This window comes from Crinia signifera, chromosome 8 (genome assembly GCF_055691185.1).
Source record: "Crinia signifera chromosome 8, ASM5569118v1, whole genome shotgun sequence".
Classification (NCBI taxonomy): domain Eukaryota; kingdom Metazoa; phylum Chordata; class Amphibia; order Anura; family Myobatrachidae; genus Crinia; species Crinia signifera.
In genome coordinates, this window is record NC_139224.1 from 42,457,499 (window position 1) to 42,483,005 (window position 25,507).

General features: G+C 46.4%; 1 protein-coding gene across 12 annotated transcripts in view; it reads right to left on the bottom strand.

Annotated features, from left to right (window-relative positions):
• Window positions 1-25,507, bottom strand: part of ERC2 (ELKS/RAB6-interacting/CAST family member 2) — an 875,436-nt gene that overhangs the window by 782,211 nt on the left and 67,718 nt on the right. The gene's annotated exons all lie outside the window — the stretch shown is intronic.

The window sequence follows — 25,507 nt, forward strand, 5'->3', positions numbered from 1 at the left end:
GCTGTCAATCAGACGTTTGTCAGTAGCCAATTATTACTGGCTAAAAAATAAACATTGGTGGGCAGGGGTACCCAGGGCCGGTGCCACCACTAGGCAGCATAAGGTATTTGCCTGGGGCACCGGCCACTGAAGGGCAGCACTTGGGAGCAACCCCCCCCCCCTCAATCGAGGTGAGTGGTGCCAGACGCAACTCTTCCCCCACCCCCGTGGAGCGACTCGGTGGCTGCCCCCCCTCCCTGTGGAGTGACTCGTGACCCTCCCCGCATAACCTGCCACCCCCATAGACCGACGCAGCGGCCCTCGCTGCATCACCTGCCGTCCCCCATGGAGCGATGCGGTAGCAGCATCACCACCACCCCATGGAGCATCACAAACCTGCTTGCACCGGCCCTGTGGGTACCAGTAATAAAAATAAACATTGGTGGGTAGTTGTACCAGTAATATATACATTGCTGGCATGGGCCAGCAATGTATATATTACTGGCTAATATAAATAAACATTGGTGGGCAGGGGTACCAGTAATATATACATTGCTGGCATGGGCTAGCAATGTATATATTACTGGCTAATATAAATAAACATTGGTGGGCAGGGGTACCAGTAATATATACATTGCTGGCATGGGCCAGCAATGTATATATTACTATCTAATATAGACATTGGTGGCAGTGTTATATATTTGGGTGCTGCTGCGGGGGAGCTGGACAGGCTGCTGAACGGAAGAGCCGGCTCCCTGCTCTGTGTGACACTGACACCCTGCGCCCGGCGATCTCCACATTCCCCCATGTGGCGACGGCGGACAGACAACCTGCGCCAGGCAGACTCCAGTCCCGACTCCCTGCACCATTAAACGTAAATATACAGCAGGGGGACAGAGCAGAGGGAGGGAGAAGGGGAGGCAGCGGGGTGGTCCGCCGGGCTGAAAGTGGCTAATCTTTCAGCCCGGCGGCCGTGGCAGCGTACACACCTAGCGATGATGGATGGAAACCCATCCATCATCTCTAGACATGCTGGTAAAACCAGCCGACAAGAGACTTTGCTAGCGATGATGCGGGAGCGCGCATCATCGCTAGTCGGCAATCTCTTGTGCATACACACTGGGCGATTTTCAGGTGAAAATCGGTGAAAACGCCTTTTTTCACCGATTTTCAGGTGAAAATCGTCAAGTGTGTATGGGCCTTTAGTTCCCACAGGTATCAGTCATCTGCCAGAGGGGGTTAACAGAGGCAGTGCATGGCCATTCTAAGTTCACGCCCAAAACCAAAACATTACCCAGAGTCATTACAATAAGTCAGTGTAGACCCTGACAAACTTCGTCCCATGCCCCATCGCTTCTTCCCCATGTGAGCACCTTGCCAAATGTGCACGACTGTCAGACGGAAGCCTTGCACATGCGCATATGAGAATATGCGCACACGCAGAGGGCTTACCACCAGTTCCCTGTGTGAACACACAGGGGACCGTTGAAATGAAAATTAGGCCCTAGATACGATGTGATCTAATTCAAAAAGTATGTGCTGCACGTACTTTTTGTACTTTGTGATGTGATGCGAGTGTGCATCGCATCACAAGCCCAAAACGTACCTTAAGTCTTTGTTTCTTATGCTAAAGAGGCCAGAGGACAACAAATGTACTGTAGCAGGGTGTGGGCTGTTATTTTCAAGAGAATAACTGAAAATAGTGGAACAAGAAAATGGTAAAAGTGCTATAAATATATACGTACTGTATAACAGCTTTTACATCAATTACAAATCTCGCTTAGGAATTTATTCTAGTTCATTCTTTCTGACAATATCCTTCTTAGATGGACAAAACCATGTGCACTGCAGGGGGGCAGATGTAACATGTGCAGATAGAATTAGATTTGGGTGAGTTATTTTGTTTCTGTGCAGGGAAAATACTGACTGCTTTATTTTACACTGCAATATAGATCTCACTTTGAAGAAAAACCCCACCCAAATCTAATTCTCTCTGCACAAGTTACATCTGCCCCACCCGCAGTGCACATGGTTTTGTCCATCTAAGAAGGATTTTGTCAGAAAGAATGAACTAGAATAACCCCCTAAGTTCTGTAGCTGAAATGAGTTATTCAATCAGTTTCTAAAGTTGAAAGTTGTTTAAATTTTTCTGCATTTTTAAAATGCAAATCATTATCTGAAGTGTTTCATGCCATGTGATGTTAAGGCGCACCAAGCTTTTAACTAGCTTTAGTGGCAATTAATGAGTTCTCAGGCAATACATTTTTATCTGTAATCACAATGTGATCTTAAATAGGTTGAACAGAAAGCCTGGGGGAAAAAAAAAAGGTAATAAAGATTTGCTAAGTCAATAACAGGAGACAGTTAAATATTTAATGCTAAGGATAATTGCGTCTATACCACTTAAATGCAGTAACTGGTCTGTAATTTCTACTATTGGGGATTATGAAGACATCGTTATAAGACTGCGTAAAATGCTAGGCAGGTCAATGAGAGAATATCATATGCTCATACGTGCCATGTACCATTTACAGGGACATCAACCATTCTGCCGGGATGACTACAGGATATTACCATTAGCCTGATCATGTCAGTAACCCTTTCTCTCAAACTCTGATGTACTGTATCATGTACAAAGCTATGTAATATTATCACGTAGGCCGTAAACTGCATTTTGTCCGAGCGCTGACCCCTTCCACATGTGTCTGCGCTGTTACAATTACAGTTTCCAAACACAGCTATGGGCCTCATTCAAACCTGATCGTATGGCACATTTTGGTATCAAATGGCCAAAATCATGTGCACTGCAGGTGGGGCAGATGTAACATGTGCAGAGAGAGTTAGATTTAGGGGAGTTGTTTTGTTTCTGTGCAGGGTAAATATTGGCTGCTTTATCTTAACACTGTAATTTAGATTTCGGTTTGAACACACCCTAATCTAACTCTCTCTGCATTATATATCAGCCCCAGCTGCAGTGCACATGGGTTTTGTCCATTTGCAAACAAAATTAGAGATGGGCAAAACGGATCATTAACCTGAGCCGGGATCTGCCGGCTCTCTCTGTAAAAAGATATTTTAGGCACGTGCCTCGGCTGACTAGTGTGCCCGGCAATCCCAGCCTAAGCTGACTGTTTTGCATGTCAGTCCCAGCTGAAGCTGACTACTGTGCCTGTCAGTCCAGGCCTGAGATGACTACTGTGCCTGTCCATCACAGCACTGCCACAGTACAGTGGAACACTACACTAGATAAAGCAAGGGCTGCCTAAGCCAGAGCGTACTTAAGAGGCTTACATTTTTTGGGTTGGCAGGAAAGAGTTAATGACTGCTAGTTGCCTAAAGTTGGTTTCAGTTTAGTGGTTAGCCTATGGGTGAGCTTAGGGGCGTGAGCTTAGGAGAAGGGTATATAGGCAGGTCCTTACAGGAAATGCTTCCTCTTGGAAAAGTTCTTCAGCCAGCAGCATGCAGTCACAGCCCAGCAGCATGCAGTCAGAGCCCAGCAGCATGCAGTCAGAGCCCAGCAGCTTCTTCTCAAAGCTAAGTGCCTGCTTGTGCAGCTGATATTTATCCCCATGGCCAAGTAGTGCTGTTATCCAGCATGTCCCATCCCCAGCACTCAGGCCCCCCTCCCTGCCTGTTTTATGGATACCATCTTCCCTTCCAGGGATAGTGTGCCTCCTCTCCCCCCCCCCCCCCCCACCTCCTCACAGCATGTCCCGGCTCCCCCCAAATCCCCACAAGTCCGTATCCCACAGCACGCTGTCCCCCCCCTGCCGGATACTACCAGGGCCCGATCCGGGCACCCGGATCCGGCACAGCCACTGCTGCCTCGCGGCATCGCCATCCCCCCCGCCCCTTCCCTTGTGCCTCCCGCGGGTTCTCTCCTACCGCCCGCCACTTTCCTTCCGTCCCCCCTTACAGCGTCCCCGCCGGGCGCCGGCAGCCACGTGTGGCTGGCGCCCCTGTGCAGCCGGTCAGCGCTGGTCTATGACGCGACGGGCGGCACTTCCGCCCGCGCGTCTATGCCCGACCCCGGCACCTCCGGGTCGGGCGATCCAACCCCATACCCACTGCCCCCCGCACATCCCCCACCCGGTTCCAGGCCAGGGGGGGCGCAGGGTTTAACGCCGCCACGCAAGATGGCGGCTCCCGGGTGCACGGTCACCCGCAGGTACCCCCCTTTTTCAGGCCCGCTCCCACCCCCATCTGCCGCCATTAAATAAGGGGCCTCATTCAGCCCTGGTTGGGGCTGTGCGGGGCCGCCGAGTTAACCATCCAGCACCCCCTTTCGCCCCAGCAGCGAATTCCTTGCGGTACAGGCCCCTCCCGGGCCTGGGGTCGGGTGTCCCCACCCGTCCTTCCCACAAAGGGGACCGCTTATCTCACCTGTGCCTCCCCCTGCCTCGGCATGGGTACGAGCACCGGTGACCGCTCCACCACTGCCCGCGGGGTCCAGGGGGTGGCGGACTTCACGGCCCCCTACCCCGCGCCCTGGCCCCCTGCCGGGCAACCGTGGTGCCAGCCCCCACTCCACACCAGGCCCCAGCGGGCTTGGCGCGGGATACCTGCGGCCCTGGCCCCCGGATTGCTCCGGCTGGTGGCCGCCCAGTCCCAGTGCTCGCCAATTTTGCCACACCCTTGGGCCTTACCCGGCCCGGGGATACGGGCAAGGGGACTGGTCCCAATCCAGCCCGTCCGCCTGGCGGCCTTACCCCTCCCAGCAGCATACGCTCACGGTGGCCAGGGCACCTCTTTCGCCAGTCCAATTTCCCGCTTTTCCCCACTCCCCCCCCCTTCCCCCTACGACGGTCCCCAGCCCACATGGACATTCAATTCCCACCTGTGACCACGCTATAAAAGGGCAGGGTAGGCCACCGTCGCCCTTGTCACCATTGGGGAAATGGCAACCGACCATCGATCGTGGATGACAGCCGATGGGTGTTACATATCGATGGTCGGCCATCGCCACGCAGACAGAATACAGTGCGGGCTTCACAGGTGCCTGCTCGGAGCTTCCCTCCGCAGCCAAGGCAAAGGGCGGTACAAAAAACTATTATTTTATGCTTGACATCGATGGGGGGGAAGCCATCTGGCTCTTCCACATCGTGTCCAAGCCAGTTGACATCGGTCATAAACCATCTATGTTTTCCAAACTTTAAAGACCATCCATGTGGGGCCCCACCAGGCCTTGGCAACGCCCAAAATATTGGTGACAGCCCCATTGGCCGGCCTATACCTCTCTCCTGGAAGTAGCTCAGATCAAAGGGCGTTAGCTTAGCATGAGGGGGTAGCGGGGCCGGCGCTTGCATTTTCAATAATAGTCTGGGTTGGTCTTCAGGGCCAGGGGGTTCCTCCCCTTGTTGTCAGTGTATAGTGTTGTTGGCCAGCTGTGCCACGCATACATTACTGTGGCTACACCCCCCCCATTAGTCGCGCGCATCCCCCGTTTGTGGGGACCTTGTTCGTTACTTTAGCGGATGGTCAGGATTTTACATTTTTCTTTTGTTTCCTCCGAGGTGTTACCCAGGATCCGGTGGAGTCTTCTGGATACCTGCCGTCAGCCGGGTTCGATGCAGTCCTGACGCCCCCCCACCACGTGCTGTCAAGAGATAAACTGGTTTCCATGCAGGCTTCCCTCACGCTTCGGCCGACGGGAAGCGGAATTCCTCCTCTAGGTATACAGACAGTACCAGCTTTTCGAAAAGGCCCTGGATATTATCCCGGGTTTTTGGTGCTGATCCACTTTTGGCGTCGCTGCCGCAGGCCTTGCTGCAGCTGCAATATTTAGTGCTGAAATTGCCTGTGCGGGCAGCTACCTGCGCAGCGGCCAGCAGGCTTCCTGACTCTTCCGTTCAGGCAATGGGGACGATGGAAGTCCGCTGCAATTAGGATTTATATAAGGTAGACAAGATTTGGATGTAGTGCGCCTGTGGCGCTGACCCAAAAACGCTGTTTACCCGCTGGTTTTGGAACAGCTAGTGTTCCGGAATCAGGGGTGTGAAGGACTTTCTTGCATTTTTTACCTCCGTGGGTCCTTATTAATTTCAATTCGGCCCACCTCCCCCTTCCGGGACACACGAGAGGTTTTTATCAAGTTTTCGACTTCACTTGGGTCCATTGTACTAACTTACCTTGTCATACTAATCAATGCAATGTATATTTCTAACGTTTAGGAACTTTGGTACTTATGTAGTATCTGGGCTGCCGATTTTTTGATTGTATGCCTTAAGTTAAGGCATACAATCAGATGCGATGCGATGCGATATCGCATCGCATCGCATCGCATCCGATATCGGATGCGATGACCCGATTTTTCCATAGGAATCAATGTTAAAATGATTCCTATGGAAAAATGGGTCCTTTTCATACCCCTACTATCCAAGTGGGCATGGAGTTGGATATAAACCTGTGGCGAGCGTAGCGAGCCACCGAGCCCGAAGCGTGGCGAGCGAAGCGAGCCCCGCGAGGGGACGGTATTCGTCCCCTCGCGGGGCTCGCTTCGCTCGCCACGCTTCGGGCTCGGTGGCTCGCTACGCTCGCCACAGGTTTATATCCAACTCCATGCCCACTTGGATAGTAGGGGTATGAAAAGGACCCATTTTTCCCATTGAATTCCATGTTAAAATGGACTCAGTCCATTTTAACATTGATTCCTATGGAAAAATCGGGTCATCGCATCGCATCGCATCGAATCGCATGGTCGCATGCGATGCGATGCGATCTCCCGATCCGACCCGATTTAGAAATCGGCAGCCCAGATACTACATAAGTACCGGAACTTTTTCTTTCAGGCTCCCCTTCAATAAGGATAGGGGGTTTTTGTTGAGGTATAGTTCAGTTTTAGTTTAGGATAACGGACACTTAGGTAGGTCTTCGCGGGTGGCATGCGGCGGCTCTTAGAGCTCATCTAGTTAATCTCTTAAGAGCCTGGCGGTGGCGGTAGGGCGTCACGGTCCAGCGGTCACTTGTGGCATGAGAGGGCGCTTGGAGGCACTACCCCCGGTAGACGGCGGGGTGTCCTGCCTTTGCGGGGGGGCGCTGTGGGCACTTCGTCAGCGGAGTGTCCACACCAGCCAGAGAAGGGGTGGTGAGACTTCCCAGCGTTAGGTTGTGCCTTAGTCGGATGGGGCCGTCTCAGTCGTCCCCATGTTAATATCAGTCAGTTGGGGCGTTTAAGTCGCCGCCATTTTTGATGTGACTAGAGCTGGGCGCCGTGACGCCTTATTGCCAGCCCTTTACGAAGAAGGGTCATACCACATAATAAATATACTATGCCCTTTAAATCTAATTGCTTTGGTGTCCGTGTCGTTATTGTGTCAGTGTGAGTTATTCTTTAGTTAAGCTAGCTTAAAGTGTATGCTAAGGTTCAAGCCAAATAAATGTATAGACGCCTTAGATAAAGCGAGGGCTGCCTAAGCCAGAGCGTACTTAAGAGGCTTACATTTTTTGGGTTGGCAGGAAAGAGTTAATGACTGCTAGTTGCCTAAAGTTGGTTTCAGTTTAGTGGTTAGCCTATGGGTGAGCTTAGGGGCGTGAGCTTAGGAGAAGGGTATATACTGTAGGCAGGTCCTTACAGGAAATGCTTCCTCTTGGAAAAGTTCTTCAGCCCCACCCACCCTCCCTTGCCTTTGGCATTTCAAATTTATAGTCAATTCAGTGGTACATTTACCATTATCAGAACTGGGGCGGTAGGGCGTCACGGTCCAGCGGTCACTTGTGGCATGAGAGGGCGCTGGGAGGCACTACCCCCGGGAAAGACGGCGGGGTGTCCTGCCTTTGCGGGGGGGCGCTGTGGGCACTTCGTCAGCGGAGTGTCCACACCAGCCAGAGAAGGGGTGGTGAGACTTCCCAGCGTTAGGTTGTGCCTTAGTCGGATGGGGCCGTCTCAGTCGTCCCCATGTTAATATCAGTCAGTTGGGACGTTTAAGTCGCCGCCATTTTTGATGTGACTAGAGCTGGGCGCCGTGACGCCTTATTGCCAGCCCTTTACGAAGAAGGGTCATACCACATAATAAATATACTATGCCCTTTAAATCTAATTGCTTTGGTGTCCGTGTCGTTATTGTGTCAGTGTGAGTTATTCTTTAGTTAAGCTAGCTTAAAGTGTATGCTAAGGTTCAAGCCAAATAAATGTATAGACGCCTTATACAACTAACCCAGGGTTGCCGACTCTCCCGGATTGTCCGTGAGACTCCCGGAATCATGGGACATCTCACGGACTCCCGGAAGAGGGCCCCTTTCTCCCGCAGCTGCTGCTTTGCTTCCCCAATGAGTGCCGCTGACATGATAAAGCCGCGCAGTACACATCGCAGCAATAGTACCTGCAGTAGCTAGGAGACCTCCCGACCCCGTTCTCTGCGTACGGCCGGGTACACAGTACAGGAAGTGAAGCTATCATCATCCCTAGCAGCAACAGATGATAGCAGCAGCTTCTGACTTTCCAGCAGCAGCACAGTGACAGCCGGCTCCAGCTTTCAGACACGGAGACTGGTTTCCACGCTTCATAACTAAGGTAGTTGGATACTCATCTAGGCTAAGTGTGAGTTCCCTGCTCTGGCATCTGTGTGTCACACTTAACTAGCCAGGACAGCAGATATCCCCTTAATCACTTGGCTAAAAGTAAACGGTGCCCGGCAAGCAGCAGAGTTGCCGCAATAAAATCCTGTCCTCCTTGAGTCTGTTTTCCTCCCCCCTCCTCCGGAAAGTAGTTGCATGTCTTAAACTTCATACATTCAGGGCACATTGCAAAACCATATAACCCTTTGAGGACTACAGTGCAGGCGATCCACAGAGATATTTTTCTGATTGGTTGCGGACCATATTAGGCCCGCCCCCCTGGTGATGCAAGGCCCGCCCCCTTCACTTTTACATTTCTCCCTGAAATTATTTTTCAAAAGTAGGCAACCCTGAACTAACCAGTGTAATACAGAGAGTGTATTAGGATGTCTGATAGAGCAGGAAAAGACAAATAAGCAACAATTTATTTTTCTACCTACAATATGGTTAATTGAAAAAGGTTGCTCTGTTTTAAAATCTTGAATTTATACACCTTGTCAATATTTGTGATATGCTAGGTGTATTGATCTGACAAGTCTGTGGAAAATACCAGGCAACCCTATGCTGGTGAGCGAGTGAGTGAGCGTTTCTGGAATGCTATTTTTCTGTGCTGCTAAATGTCTGCGGTACACTTTGATTTTCATTCAATATCTGGCTGAATACAAGTCATATTTTATTTACTATCAGACAGATTGTAATTTATTGAAGTGCAGCAATAAACCACTGCAGTGGAATCATTGTGTTATGTATTAGGTCATCATTACACAGTGATGTCATTCAGGCCTGGCTCTCCAGGCACTAAATATATTTTTAAAGGCCAGGAAAACTGGGAAAAACCGCATTACCTGGTTCCTTCTAGACTAGATCCTGCTCTTTCAGGGTCCAGGAATCAAGATATTTGGGAGGAATTGAACAATCAGTTCCTTATCTATATATATATTGCCCTTTGGGGTTTATATAGATAAATGAGCTATTGAATAGCGCCGGGAATGAGCACCCAGGGCTATTCAATAAGCTGCCAGTTTCTGGTTGCACCCTCCTGAGGTGCAGAAATCTGATAAAGAAACTGCTGTTGCAATGTGAGTTAGCACGAAAAGCATTGCCCCCAGCACTTACAGGTTGGATAATGTATTTTACTGTGACTAAACGGCATACTTTAGGAGCTGCAACATCTATCTAACAACTAAACTGTGATGCGGCTTATTAAATAGCTCCGGTTACTTTATTCATGGTGCTAATCAATAGCGAGTTTAATTGAATTTACCTCTCTTATGCCCGGCACACACCAGGACGATGGTGCTCGTGAGCGTGTCGTCACAGGAACGTACGACCCGCTCGCGAGCTGACGGCGCCGCCGACCTGCTGTGAAAATGCCCCTAATGTGATCGCGACCTCCACCCACTACAATGGTCGTTGCTGAGATCCTACCTGCAGCAGGTAGGATCTTAGAAAAGACCGACCGACCCGTGGGGCCCCGCATCGGATCAGGTTAGCATCAAAAGGGCAGCGAAATGGCCCAAAACATGGCCGATTTACATACAATCGGTCGAGATTGTATCTAAATTGGCTCGTTTTGGGCCATATCGTCCTGGTGTGTACCCCACATAACTGGTAAATGATGGGCAGAGGGAACACCTCCCAATGGGACTGCCTTGAGTGACTGGCAGGTCGGACTTCCAATAGGCAGTCACTGCCAGTCAGATTGAAGCCAGAGCAGTCTCAGACTCTTTGAATCACTGACTGAGATTAGAAAAGTCATCAGCCTGATGGTCAGCAACATGGAGTCGCGACCCCATGCTGAGCAGGTTGGGACCCACTTTGGGGTCAGGACCCACAGTTTGAGAACCGCTGTCCTAGATAACAGATAGAAACTCATTTGTTGCTATGGCCATCTTTATTTTACAACCATTTGCATTTTCAGTACAACAAAAATATAAAAAAAACACGTACAAAACGTTTAAAGGTTCAAAATGTCAACAAGTTTTGGTACTTATGTAGTAACTGGGCTGCCGATTTTTTGATTGTATGCCTTAAGTTAAGGCATACAATCAGATGCGATGCGATGCGATATCGCATCCGATATCGCATCCGATATCGGATGCGATGACCCGATTTTTCCATAGGAATCAATGTTAAAATGATTCCTATGGAAAAATGGGTCCTTTTCATACCCCTACTATCCAAGTGGGCATGGAGTTGGATATAAACCTGTGGCGAGCGTAGCGAGCCACCGAGCCCGAAGCGTGGCGAGCGAAGCGAGCCCCGCGAGGGGACGGTATTCGTCCCCTCGCGGGGCTCGCTTCGCTCGCCACGCTTCGGGCTCGGTGGCTCGCTACGCTCGCCACAGGTTTATATCCAACTCCATGCCCACTTGGATAGTAGGGGTATGAAAAGGACCCATTTTTCCCATTGAATTCCATGTTAAAATGGACTCAGTCCATTTTAACATTGATTCCTATGGAAAAATCGGGTCATCGCATCGCATCGCATCGAATCGCATGGTCGCATGCGATGCGATGCGATCTCCCGATCCGACCCGATTTAGAAATCGGCAGCCCAGTTACTACATAAGTACCCAAGTTTTTGTATTTTTTTTTTTGTGTGTCAACCATTTTCACATTAACCTTTTAACCCTGCCGACATTTTGCATGACAACCAGATGGGGACGACCTATCTACTTCCTGTAGTTCTATGATACCACACCCGTAGTAAACAAGTGTTTTATTAGCAAGCTGTGTTCTGCAGCAGATTGTATTACAGCACATGAAATGATTTCCAGTTGTGCTTTGTCTGTCCAGCAGATAAACTGACTCTAATGAATCATGGCTCTCCACTTCTAGGCAGCACCAGAGGGCATCAGATATGAGGCTGCTGAGAAATGTGAAAGGAACATTTAAATTTCAGACAAAAACCTGATGAGGATTTCAAAGTTTCAGGCTCATTTCTTATCAAATGTGCTTTATTTTTAAACCTCGGTTGAAAATGGTTTAAAGGAAAAGCATCTGACTTCAGCCGTACTAGAAATCTGCAGCAATACGTCTCAAAATTTACAATTGAATTGCAGAACTGTAAATTTAGATGTTCTTGTATATTTGCATTTAAAAACCCATCAATGAAGCCACATGCAAAATTTTAGCTTGTTTGTTAACTAGCATTTTTATTTGCCTTTGGGTGTTCACTCCTTTGCCCTCAATGTATGTAACTAAACTTAAACTCAATGGGGTATATATATTCAATGCCCTATGGCGAGCTGTGATGGCGAGCAGTACCTATTGTTCGCCGCCACAACTCGCGGGTCAGTATTCAACCGACCCCCTGCACTCGTGGTTTCTGCCTCACTGGGGTTTTCCAGCGAGGTGGAAATGGCAAGTACAGCTGTCAAAATGGCGAGGGTCACTGCTATGTTCAGCGGGCTTGCTTCATTAGCGGCTACCTCGCCGGTTGTGGGAATCCTTGCTGATTTCCCCGGAGCATAGAATAGGGCGAGCGGCCGGAGAGGGGGGTTAGACGGCGAGGATAGGTTGTTTTGATCCTCACCGAAAACAAGCCACCCTTGCTGCAGAAACCCCCTCGCCGGTGGCATTGAATGACTAAACAAAAAAAGGGCCTATTCAGACCCATTAGTAATGGGCCAAATTCATCACCGTCCCTGATGGTTGGATTTGCCATACTGCAGGAGCGAACGGCTTTGCCGGGCCATTCCCTCCAGGAGTGGAGGGAGCAGGGGAAAGCCCAATGTTTTATGGGCGTGCCCATAACAATGCTGGATGCACCCCTGCAGATGTAGGCGGGTCTGTGTCTGCTTGGGGTGGCCGGCTGACCTTACAAGACGTCAAGCCCGCCCCAAATCTGGGGCCATAATAAACATCAGTCTAGACCGGCAGATGTTGCTTACCTGTTCGCTAGGCTGCAAAAATATGCAGCCTAGCAAACAGGTATGAATCAGGCCCTCAGACCAAATGGGAATGCTTACAGTACAATGAGTTGTCAGACACATGAGTTGTCAGAGGCGGGAGTACTTGTAAACACTTAGGGCTAAATTTAGCAGTGTTTCCAAAAATGAAAAGAGGTGATCTTGCCCATTGCAACCAAGTTCTGTCTATGATTTTCTAGGATGCAGAGAAATGATAGACAATCTGTTTGGTTGCTATGGGCAACATCCCTCTTTTCATTTTTAGACGCTTTAGTAAATGTACCCAATACAATCCAGCATCAGTGTTCACAAGACCTTAAGATGTACCTCTCATCCACAGGGCCATGCAGGGCTCAACAGGACCTGAACCTGAAAAAAAAATACTATGAGCATCTCAACAGTTGGCCCAACAGGCCCGGGTAATCGGCACACAATCCCCCCCTACCCTACCCCACACACCCACCCTACCCCACACACTTTTCTGTGTCTCTGGTTATACACATAGACATACGTGCACGTGCGTTAACTGAAAATATTTAATTATGGGTGATACATTTTTTCATCCGCATTCAGGCAAAATGTTTCAGATTAAACACAGGTTTGATTGTAATAGCATGTACACATTTTATCAAATCCTGTGCCCATGCGGGCTTACTTACATTGGGATAACCCAATGTAAGTTTAAAGAGTGCATGGCAGCTCATTGCTCAGTCACTAAGGCTGCTATCATGAGTGGGACCAGTGAACAGCCGGTCGCACGTCATTTTGCGACCCATAAACATCCTTTAAACAGCTTAAAATATTGTATGATTGATTGTATACCTCCGTTGAGATGCGGAGGTGACCGCAATCTGGCAGTATTAAAGCTTGAAACATATTGGATTGCGCAATTAGATACGATTAGCCCAAAAGGCTTGAATGAGTATCTTTCGTTTTCCTGCTATTTATAATGTATCTGCTTGCATATACATTTTTGCTATAAGGTATTGCTTCATATCAAAGTGTTTGATTGGTAACATATGTATTATATGTAATAGTTCTTATGCATTGAGTATATTTGTTCTAAAGCTGTGAATTTCCTTGTGTGTATTCATACATTTTCTCTAAGTATACTCTTATGATGATATACTATATGGTGTATTAACATATGTGTGTTTTTACTGTATATTTCACTTTATGTATTATACAATTATCACTTTTTGTTGTTGTCTGGTGTCCACACATAGCTGACCCGATTAGCGTTTTAATTATAGAATTATACATTTGTATTGTAAGATATTGCGCTGCCAGTATAAAGTAAATGTCACTGGTGCTGTTTTGCGCCTATGCCTGCTGTTCGGGCATAGTAACCTTTTGCACTTTCTAACAGTTTGTCCAGATTGAGACACCGTAGATTTAATCTGCCCCTGAGACGCAGCGGCGGCAGCGGGATCGGGGAAGCAGAGTGTACTCACGGGGTGTTCTGTTATATAAGGTAACTGCTTTTTTATTTACTGTATCCTGATGACGGTTATTAAATTAACCGAAACGTTGATGACCATACAGTAGTTGCTGTCGTTATTTACACAAGGGACGTGAGTGCCACTATTCTGAAATGATATATGTGATTGCTGGGCTTGCAAGCTAGTGATTATAGGGGGCACCCGCTCAAGGTATCATTAATTTGTTTGAGTACCGGATACCAAGTATATATATCAGGTGCAATGAGTAAATATCATATTTAGTAATGTAATGTTTGTTCACACACTGCATCTGTATAATGCACGCTGTATGTAGCTGACACTGTAGGTTGCTATAAACTATTAGCAGTCGCGGTTAAATCGAGAATGCAACGCTGCAGTGTTCCCATCAGAACACCGCATATACTGATATGTATATTTCTGTTAACAGCCGTAATAAAGTATCTGATCAATATACATTACACTGCCTGTGGTCTGCTGTAATTGTGCATCTAACCAGAGACATTGTGGAATTATGCCGGAATCTGAGCCAAAACCATTTCCCATACAGCAAGCACTCCGAGACATCCCAGAGAGAACACTTTACTGTTCTGTATCCCTGGAAATAGCTGCTGAGCCATGCGGAGCCCCAGAGCCATTCATTAAAGAGCAGCAAATCTAATCCTGCCGGGGGGGGCAGCTATTGTCAGGCATTAAAAGTAAATAATTACAAGAACAAATATCCACAAATAGAAATGCATCAACAAAGATTAACTTATTATTGCTCTTTCCGTGATAAGTTGAGGGCACTGGTGTTGAAAATAGGTCATCGTTCACTATGACCTGCTCCTTGGTAGATGGCGGTTATGTCAATAACAGTGCTGCAAGGTCCAGTGTTAGTACGTGACTGTGCCAGGTTTATATTGATTTCAAATGCATCACTGCGCTGACATAAATCTTTCTAATGAAGTAGAATCATCCAATATGTAAATGTAATGCTCTATATTTTAGAAAGAAGTAATAGGCGCCACTAATGGTTCCAACCAGTGTATATTTAAAAGCTGGCAGACAGTTGGTTGTTAACATTCGCAGTGCCCAGAATGCACTGCTCGTCTGCTGAAAAACCAGGACGGCTTTGCATGCTGCTGTCTAGCCTTTAGACGTCTGACAGATGATAAAAACCCTGGATACCTGTGTGTGCAGAACGCCACATTTCTGGATTCACTGGACAAAGCAAAAAAATGGCATTACCGAGCACTGGTGATTTAGCAATGGGATTACATTGTTCGTTGTTTCAGATGAATCTCAAAGACTAGTCTTATTGCTAGGATAATACAATATACAATGCTACTTTGCACAGGTATCTGTTAATACTATAGTGGCCATGGAGAGCAGGGAGTAGGTTGAAAGATGCTGTGCTCTCCTGATCCGCTCTTATGGAAAAAGTCCTACAAAAACCTCACCGCACCAAATTGATTTAGCCCTAGCTACTGAAGATTGGCTCCCAGGCATCCAGGGAATTCATTATTTAACAAGGGGTATATCAGATCATTCCCCTCTAATGTTTAAATTAGATGTGGGGGATAAAAAAAAAGGATTCTCACTTTGGAAACTGAATGCATTCTGGTTGACCCGCTTGGATCAAGGTGAAAAATTTGAAACAATGGGGCAGATGTATGAACTAGCGTTAAGTGCATATCTGCACTTAACGCTAGTTAACTGGGGGGGGGGGGGATTTCGTTTTTCAAGATGTATTAATAGCACACCTAATGTGCGCTAGGGACAGCTCGCCGAGTAACACTCGGCACAGCTGTCCCCTGCAATACCCCCCAGTACTTAGCGGCCGGGGCAATGTATAAACAGCCGCCTAGGTGTTAAATCATCCCGGGCGCTTCGCCAGCCCAGGGCTAGTGTTGTACTATCCCGTACCACAAAGAGAATGGATTGTTCCCAGGGCGCGAGATGTTGTTCTTTTTGTTGGTATGGTTCCAGAGCAGTGACTCCAGAAAAGAAAAAAAATATATACACTAGTGCAACACTGTGATATTAAACATGGCAGCAGTAATAACTGTAGTGATAATTGACTCGTACCAATATTATTTGTCTACAAGATAGGTAGGCTTGTTTGGGGGTACAGAATCTGTCAACAATGGACTCCTCCTTTTTGACCATAGAGATGTGACTCAAAAGGATAAGAAAAACATCCTTTTTCTTATCCTTTTGAGCCTGATATTGGAGCTTTATCGGGGGAAGACTGGAAGGGGCCCTGGCAGACATACTGAAAGCAATAAACCAGGCAAGATTTCAACATGTCCAATTATATATAGTACACAGAACATATATGAACTTAGAATTACTATATAGAATTTGAAGTAGAGCTGACGTTAATTATCCTAATTGCTTGATTAATATAGGAACATTTTGGCATCTGATTTCATCATGTCCAAAGGTGGTTGTGTTCTGGAATGAAGTGATCAAAAGAGCTGGTAGCTATGGGTGTCCCTAAAGATAGCTGCTCATCGTCAGCTTGTATACTGTCTATAGTAGAAAAGGGCTCAATAGACAAACATTTAAGACAATTTCTGATAAGCACATGTGCTCTGGCTAAGATTTGTATATCCAGGAAATGGATGGCTGGGGAGGGACCAGACTTAGCCACCTGGAAAGCCCTAGTCAATACAATAATTACGCATGAAAAATATATATATCTCATACCCTCCAACAGTTAAAGGACAGAAATCGGTACACATTTAGGGAGGGGCGTGCTCACGGGTAAAGTGGGTGTGGTCTCGGGTAAAGTGGGAGTGGCCACACACCCCTTTACAAATTAATGTGTACTGGGCAGTTTTTTAATGTACAGGGGGAGCAGCATCTAGGGTCCTATACAAAAGGAGCAGCATTTAGTGTCATATACAGGGGGAGCGGCCTGTGGTGTGTCCTAGTATACATTGTGAGCAGCATGTACTACTATCATACATGGGGAACACTGGTGCCGAGTGTGTAGGGGAGGGTGGGGGGTCTCTGCCGCCGGGTGTGTACCCCTCCCCCCCCCCCCCCCCCCCGGAATGTGTACCTGCTACTGCTGTCAAAATAATTAACCACTCACAAGGTGGTAGTAATGCAGAACAGCCGGTGCAGCTTCATTGTTGGTATCACTTTATGCCCGGTTTTGAATCAGGCCCAGTACGTGTTACAGATAGGTGTATAAATAATAAATTTTAGGAACAGAAATACATTTTCTAGAACAAGGCATTTTATGCTACCTTCAAAAAGAGGATTATATTTTGCTGTCAGCTTTAACATACTGCAGTAAAGCATCAGCTGAGAGCTTTACATAGAACCCTACTCTCAGAAGCAGAGACTGACACAAGGAAACAAGGTCTCTACTTACAGGCTCATGCTAATACTCCCAAACATCTCATCCATCCGAAAATAGCAACTCACTCGCTAACAGGAAGAAAAACATGCTCAGAGACATTAAACAAATGTTAAGGTGCCTACACACGGAACAATTTGAAGGACAATTGGTGCGTTCCCGATCAATCGGAACTTTGGATCGGATTTGATACACTCGTGAACGATGTCAGATTACTTCCGGCATTGTTCCGTGTGTATGCACCTTGTGTAAGCCCATGATTATCTTACACAGCAACTCACCACAGCCCCCAGCATCTGGTCACCTTTTATAGGACCTCAGCGCAGCCATACTTACATAGTTACATAGTAGTTAAGGCTGAAAAAAGACTTGCGTCCATCTAGTTCAACCTTGATTTATTAGCTTAACCATTGTTTTTATGTAGTGAATGTTAATATTTAATTTTAAAATTTAAAGATTGTTTTTCTTAATTGTACCCCTGGATGTTTTTAATCAATAAATGTTTGTCCAACTTTATTTTAAATGTATTTATTGTGTCTGCCGACACCACCTCACCAGGAAGAGAGTTCCATAGTTTAGTTGCCCTGACCGTGAAAAATGTTTCCTTCTAAGGGAACGAAATCTTTTCTCTTCTAGTCTAAACTCATGCCCACCTGTCCTAGAGTCCTTCCTTGTAGTAAAAAGTGTGCTGGACAGTTCTTAATATTGTCGCCTGATATATTTGTACATGTTAAGCATGTCCCCGCTTAAACGTCTCTTCTCTAGCATAAACAATCTCAATTTGTTCAATCTGTCCTCGTAGCTTAAATTCTCCATTCCCTTTATTAGTTTTGTTGCTCTTCTTTGGATTCTTTCCAGTTCTATTATGTCCTTTTTATAGTGCGGAGCCCTGAATTGTACTCCATATTCAAGATGTGGTCTAACCAATGCTTTGTACAGAGGCATAATTACTTTTGAGTCCCTAGTTTCCATACCCCTTTTTATACATGCTAGCATTCTGTTGGCCTTGTTAGTTGCTATATGATATTGAACACTGCACCCCAATTTGTTATCTATTTGGACTCCTAAATCCTTTTCAAGTTCTGAATTACCCAATGCCTCCCCGCTTGGATTATAAGTAGCACATTGGTTATGTCTCCCAAGGTGCACAACCTTGCATATATCTACATTGAACCTCATTTTCCACTTGTTTGCCTAATCATCTAGTTTATTAAGATCATTCTGAAGCTCGGAGACATCCTCAGTTGATCTAATTACTCTGCTCAATTTTGTGTTGTCAGCAAAGATGGAAACTTTGCTGAGTATTCCCACCCCAATATCATTAATAAATATGTTAAATAAAATGGGCCCTAGTACCGACCCTTGTGGCACTCCACTTAGTACTGGTATCATATTTGATACTGCGCCATTCACAACCACCCTCTGTTCTCTATTACACAACCGGTTCGCTACCCATCTACAAATTCTTACCCCTAGTCCCAGTTCCTCCATTTTGTTGATCAACCTCTTGTGCGGCACTGTATCAAAAGCCGTAGCAAAATTTAAGACCACGTCTACAGCATTTCCATTATCAAGATTTTTGCTGACATCCTCATAGAAACCTAGTAAATTTGTTTGGCATGAACGATTCTTCACAAACCCATGTTGGTGATACTAATTAAACTATGAAGATCTAAATATTCCAGGATGCCATCAGTAGACCTGCCTAAAGTCATCCATGCATTTATACCATCACGGCTAGACTACTGCAATGCTCTCTACCTGGGTATTCCAGCAAAAGAATTGCACCGCTTGCAGCTGGTACAAAATGCAGCCGCCAGACTATTAACTAACCAGCCCCGCTCCAGCCACATAACTCCCATTCTCTACGCCCTTCACTGGCTACCTGTAAAATGGCGAATTGTTTTCAAGATTGGCTTACTCATGTTCAAGGCCCTACATGACCAGAGCCCAAGGTACCTGCAGCAGCTTCTGATTCCTTACTGTCCTACTCGATTACTATGATTCACTGAAGAAGGACTACTAACAGTACCCAGAATTTCCCTGAATTCATCTGGGGGTCGAGCTTTCAACTTTGTTGCTCCAACTCTATGGAACTCTCTTCCTCACACAGTACAAGAAGCCCCCCATGGTAGAATCCTTTAAAAATAGACTAAAGACGTACTTATTTACTCAAGCATTTCACTGACATCCACTGTTAAGCTTGTTTTGTATTTCGAGCTGTAATGACAATGGTACAGCACTTTAAGTCCTATTGGGAGAAAAGCACTATATAAATATCATTATTATTATCCCTTAAAAACCCTCAAATAATTTACCCACTATCGATGTTAAGCTCACAGGCTTGTAATTAGCTGGGTCATCCCTTTTTCCTTTTTTGAATATTGGCACTACCTCAGCTAATCTCCAGTCTTTTGGTACTTTACCTGATGTAAGTGAGTTATCAAAAATGTAATACAGAGGAGTTGCTAATGCCTCCCATAATTCCTTTAGTACCCTAGGGTGAATCCCATCTGGACCTGGTGATTTTTCTGTTTTTATTTTGCTGAGCCGCAATTTTATCTTGTCTGTCGTGAAAGTAATATTAAGATCTGCTTGCCTGTTTCATTTGTGGTACTTGTAAGTACCACTGTTTGTTCTCCCCTGGTAAACACTGATGAGAAAAATTTGTTTAACAGTACTGCTTTTCCCTTATCCTCTGTAAAGCTTTTACCATCCTTATTGGTTAATGTGCCTATGTTCTCTTTAATTATTCGTTTACTATTGATGTGTTTGAAAAACTTCTTGGGATTGGTTCTGCACTCAGAGGCTATGCGCTCCTCATTTTCCCTTTTAGCTACTTTGATTACCCCTTTACAAATTTTATTTAATTCTTTGTATTTGCTGAATGCCTCTTCATTCACATTATTCTTATAAAATTTAAATGTTCTTCTCTTATTGTTGATTGCTCTCCTTACTTTTTTATTCAACCATGATGTCTTTTTCTTATTAAATTTACCTTTATTGCTTTTTGGGATTAATTTAGTTGTTAGTGATTCGAGGACATTTTTTAGTGTTTCCCACATTTCCTATGCATTCTTCCCCTCAAATAACGTTTCCCACTCAATATCTTGTAAAGATTCCCTGAATAATTGGAAGTTAGCTTTCCTGAAATTTAATATTTAAGCAATTCCTGTATGTTGTAGATTGCCGCGGGAGGGGGGCTCCGCAAATCGCGGGAGGAGGGGCGGCGGGGGGGGGCGCTCACCTGGTGGCTGTGGAGTAGGTTCCTGGCCAGCATGGGGAGGCAGTGGGTGTCAGGCACTGTGGGCGTCAGGCACTGTGGGCTCACTGGGCTGGTTCTCTGTCATGTGAGTCAGAGGCTCCACTCAGCGTTAGAGACACACTCACACACTTTGAGTGACAGATGTAGCCAAATATATTATATATATATATATATATATATATATATATATATATATATATATATATATATATATATATATATTGTAATCCTTATGTTCGGTGTTGCAGACCCAAGTTCACTCGAATCCGGCAGGGAAATCTGGTGAAATCAGCACAAAAAGCATGTCCCGTGTGCATCGGATCAGACCCGCAGATACGTGCTGAACCTATGATCTCCATTTTGGCCTTCCTCCTATTGGCAGGTAGCGGTGTTCGCATGTGATACAAAGCATGCAGAAGGGCCGCATACAATGTCTCGCATGCAATCCTGGTGGCTCAAGATCAGATAGTAGAAGTTTCATAGTGTATGGGCACCTTTACAAAGATGCTCTCTCTATTCTAGGCTGAACACCTGGATGCTCTCTGTATGGTATGATAGTCTATATGATGATTTTTGTATTGTATGGTAGTTACTAGGATGCAAGCAGCAATTTGATCAGGCACTATGCCAGAAAACCATACAGTGGTGTTTGTGGGAATTCTCCATCTTTCACAGATTACTTGAATGCCTGTAAGGATCGCAGCACCCCTGCCTAGCAGTTAGCACTGGAGCTGCACCCACAAAATTTGTAGTGCCACTACATATGTGCATACCAGTTTGGTTTTGCAGTGTAAATGATTGCCGCTTTAAAAAAACCTGGAGATTTATTAATAAACCTCTCACTTTCTGAATCTCTCATCCTATTAAATTTCACCCAATGTTTTCAATTAAGTTTTAGGGAGAGATGTATCAAACCTCTGGTTGGGCAAGTGGGCACTAGGAGAGGTTGCCCATTGCAGCCAATCAACCCCTACCTATCATTTGACATATACTTGATGCTACCCAGAAGCTGATTGTTTCTATGGCAACTTCTCGATTTTAAATATAAATAAATAAATATTTACAAAGAGAACATTACATTCTCGGAGGACAGAGGACATTTTGGTATTAGCCTCATAATACGTAAGTATTAAATTAGCATTTTTCTTTAAAAAAAAGAAGGCCCTGTCCTGATGTTTGTGGGACTGTACATGAGCATGGTCTATTATGCTTCGCCAACTTGCATAGTAGCCGAGCCCTTCGCAATCATCGGGGCGGGCAGATGTCTGCCAGGCATGGGCGGCTGACGTCACAGGATGTCAGCCACCTGCCCCGTGTTTGTCCCGAGACCATCGAATGATTTCTTCTATTGAAATGGGAAGTGTTTTTGTTACACGTCCCCTTGCATGTTACAGAGGGTAATCGTCAATGGCGGGGGCGGACACACAGACGGCGGTGTGCAGCGTCTCTGGATCCTCGCAGCTTACCGCGCCAACCAGAATGACCCCATAAGTGTAATGGTAGCTTTATTACATGCAGCCATACACCTTTTTTTTTTTTTTTTTTTTCTGGCCTGTGTGTATTATTTTAAGATTCTCACATGTGCTGGACGTCAAAACTACATAATAAGAGAAACGTACAGATTTAACTTTTAGAGCGCCAGGTGCTGGTTTTATAGCTGTCCCTCAGCGCGCGCCCAAGAGAATATGCCAAGTGCAGGAATGGGGGCTTTAAAGCTATTACACAGATGCATCCAGCTGACAGGCGGATCACCAGAGTAAACTATATCACATTTAGAAATGGAGGATTTTAACATGGAAAATAAACTTTTAGATGAAAACAATCATTTTAAACCACAAAACTAAAGCTCACATCTGTGATTCCTGGCAACCTGACAGCGTTCCCTGCGGTTCCATTGTTGCTCCAGTCGAATCCATAATACATTGTGTCTGAAGCAAAAGATTCTGCTTTGTATGATTTCTAACCTTGTGTGAGCGCATTCGGTATGAAGAGAATGACAGAATAATGACATTTTATGAGGAACGGCACTTTTATTTTTCTAGTTTCCATTTGAAAGGTGGCAGCGACCTTTAATGAACTATAATCTTCTCAGTGGAACTCAAGTGTTCCTATTTGGCACCACATCCTCTTTAACCTCCCGACATATGTAACAGGCTGCCTTGTATAAATAGGTCGTATTAATAAATCTTGCGGAGAGCAAGACTCAGGTAAAATACGAAGTAGCTTGAAATGTTTATCACAACTTTGTTTGAACCTTCGTTCCTTCTTATTTTCATTGCATACTGTACGTTAATCTAGCACAACTATATCCAACTTATCTGTGGGGGGAGAACATTATCTAGTCCAGGGATGGGGAAACTACGGCCCTCCAGCTGTTGTAGAACTACACATCCCAGCATGCCCTGCAACTGTTGTAGCATGGTCACATAGCAAAACTGTAACAAGGCATGCTGGGATGTGTAGTTCCATAACAGCTGGAGGGCTGAAGGTTCCCCATCCCTGATCTAGTCCGATTGCCCACTTGGGGTATACCGGTTACTGTATTGCATCACAAGACACCAGAAGGAATATCTTTTTCATTAGGCTATTACAAAATGAGAAAAATTGCCTCCACAAAGTAACAGTGTACTTACTATTACCTAGTACAGTGTGCCACAGTACAGGGGGTAATTCAAACCTGATCGCACAGCTGCAAATTCACACATGGGCCGATTATCGATAGACTGCGCCTACGTACAGCCCGTAGTACTCATGCGCAAGGCCATCCTGTTATAAAAGTCTGCTAATTTTAATTGTTGGGCATTTGCAGGGTGTCTGGGGGTGGTAACTGGCCGTTTAGTGGGAGGGCTAAGAAAAACACTGCAGTGACAGAAAAAATGCTGGGAGTGTCCGGGAAAATGCTAATGGTGTCTGATCAATTCAGAATCGCACCACCGAGTACGTCTCTGGCTACTCTCAGCCTGCAATGACTTGTAAAAATCAGTTGATGGCGAGCCTGTTATGAGAGGTTTTGGACATATTTGCACAGATCCACAGGTCTTGGACGGGGACCTTCCCCATCTCTAAAATAAATCCTCAATAAACGTTAGGAATTTCTGTGGATTTGACAATTAAATATTTATCTAATACAGTAAAAGGCCTTTTGAGGCATCGGGCCATATATTCTATCTGGGAAAAATCTAAATCGTCCATATATTACCGCACACAGATAATTGATTTTCACTGTATTTTTTACATTCTCATTACCACGCTCATCTTTCACCTCGATAAGTTAGATCGCAGAGGTGCCATAAAAGACAAAGGAGGTGATTTTATAGTCTGAACTAAATCTCGGATGTATTCACACTAAGCTTCACACTGTATTTTCATTTCTGCAGCTACATGCTAACCCGTTTAATGCGCTGCTTCTATTATCTGTATGTATATTAAAAGGAGAATACAGACATCAGTAGTTAAGGGACCCTTTTACACTTGTAAGATTTTGTCAGATTTGACCCAATTCAAGTGGATTGAGTCAATTTACAGATGGAGCCGGGCTCCCTCTTGCTGGTGAATCGCCAGACTGTCACGGCTGGCGATCCGCCAGCAGCCCGGCTCTCCATCTGTGCGGCGGGGCAACGGGTGAGGGGGGGGGGTGCGAGGAGGCGGTGGGGACCCCGGGTGACCGCCGACAAGCCGGCGGGGACCCGGGGGAAGCCGTCAGAAGGGGACGCACGCGCATCTCGTGCGCGCGCGTCCCCTTTCGCAGATACACATGGCGGCCATCCCCTGCAAAGACACCATCGCCATCCCCTGCAAAGACACGCCCGCCTCCATCTGTATCTGACAAAATCTGATGTGCCTGTTTGACAAAATCTTATGTGCCTGATGTGTAGGACCCAATGGACAATCCTGTGCCATTGGGTATAAACAAGAGATTGCAAGAGATTGATCCTCCTGCACATTGGATAAATCTCAAGTCAATTTGGTCCAATTTGTTGAACAATAAGTTGAACAAGTGTAAAGGCCCCCATACATTAGTCCGACTTGTCCTACGGACAACTCGGACCTGATTTCATCCTGCAGCTCCCCGGAGGGGGACACACAATTTGGCACTTGATGTGCCAAGTTTTGCAAATGATACATCGCATGCGATGTATCATATGCTAATCCCGGGGAGCTTCAAGGTGGAGGGAGCAGGGGGGCGGGGGACATCGAGGTGGCGGGAGGGGGGGGGCGCTGCTAGTAGTGCAGAGTTAGCGGAAGCTGCAGGGACGCTGCGGGGGACAGTGACACAGATGCTGCAGTAACATAGAACTGGGCAGGGGGAGCCTCAGCCGGGAGCTTTCAGTACTGAAAAAAAAGCCCATACAATGAATGGGCAGCCTGTGATCAGCTGAGCGCTCTCTTGCTGACTGGCTCAGAGAACTCTCAGCCAATCACAGGCTGCCCATTCATTGTATGGGCTTTTTTTTCACAGCGCTGACAGCTCCCGGCTCCCCCAGCCCACCTCTACGTTACTGCCGCCTCTATGACACTCGCAGCATCCACTGCCTCTGCACTACTAACAGCGTCCCCCGCCCCCCTGCTCCCTCCACCCTCCCAGAGCATTGACAGCTCCCTGCTCTGAATACCCCTGCCCGACTCCTTCGCTGGTGTCCCCCGCCCCCCTGCCCATCTCCCTCGCCGGCGTCCGCCACCTCTGTGTCCCCTGCCCGGCTGCACATAAGATTTAGCAAATCTTATGTGCAGCCGGTCCGACCTCCCGACTCTGACCCGATGCGCACGGGACCGCACATCAGGTCGGACCGGGTGTCTAAACCTGCGATTTGGCCCGATTTCACTGCCCGATCCATCTGAATCGGGTGAAATCAGGACCAAATCGCATAGTGTATGGGGGCCTTAAGGGGGCCTTTACATGCATTGTTCCGGGTTTCATATTTGTTTATAGAAGAACCACGTTAGACTGTTTATCTATCTTATACTTATTTAAGGAAACAAAT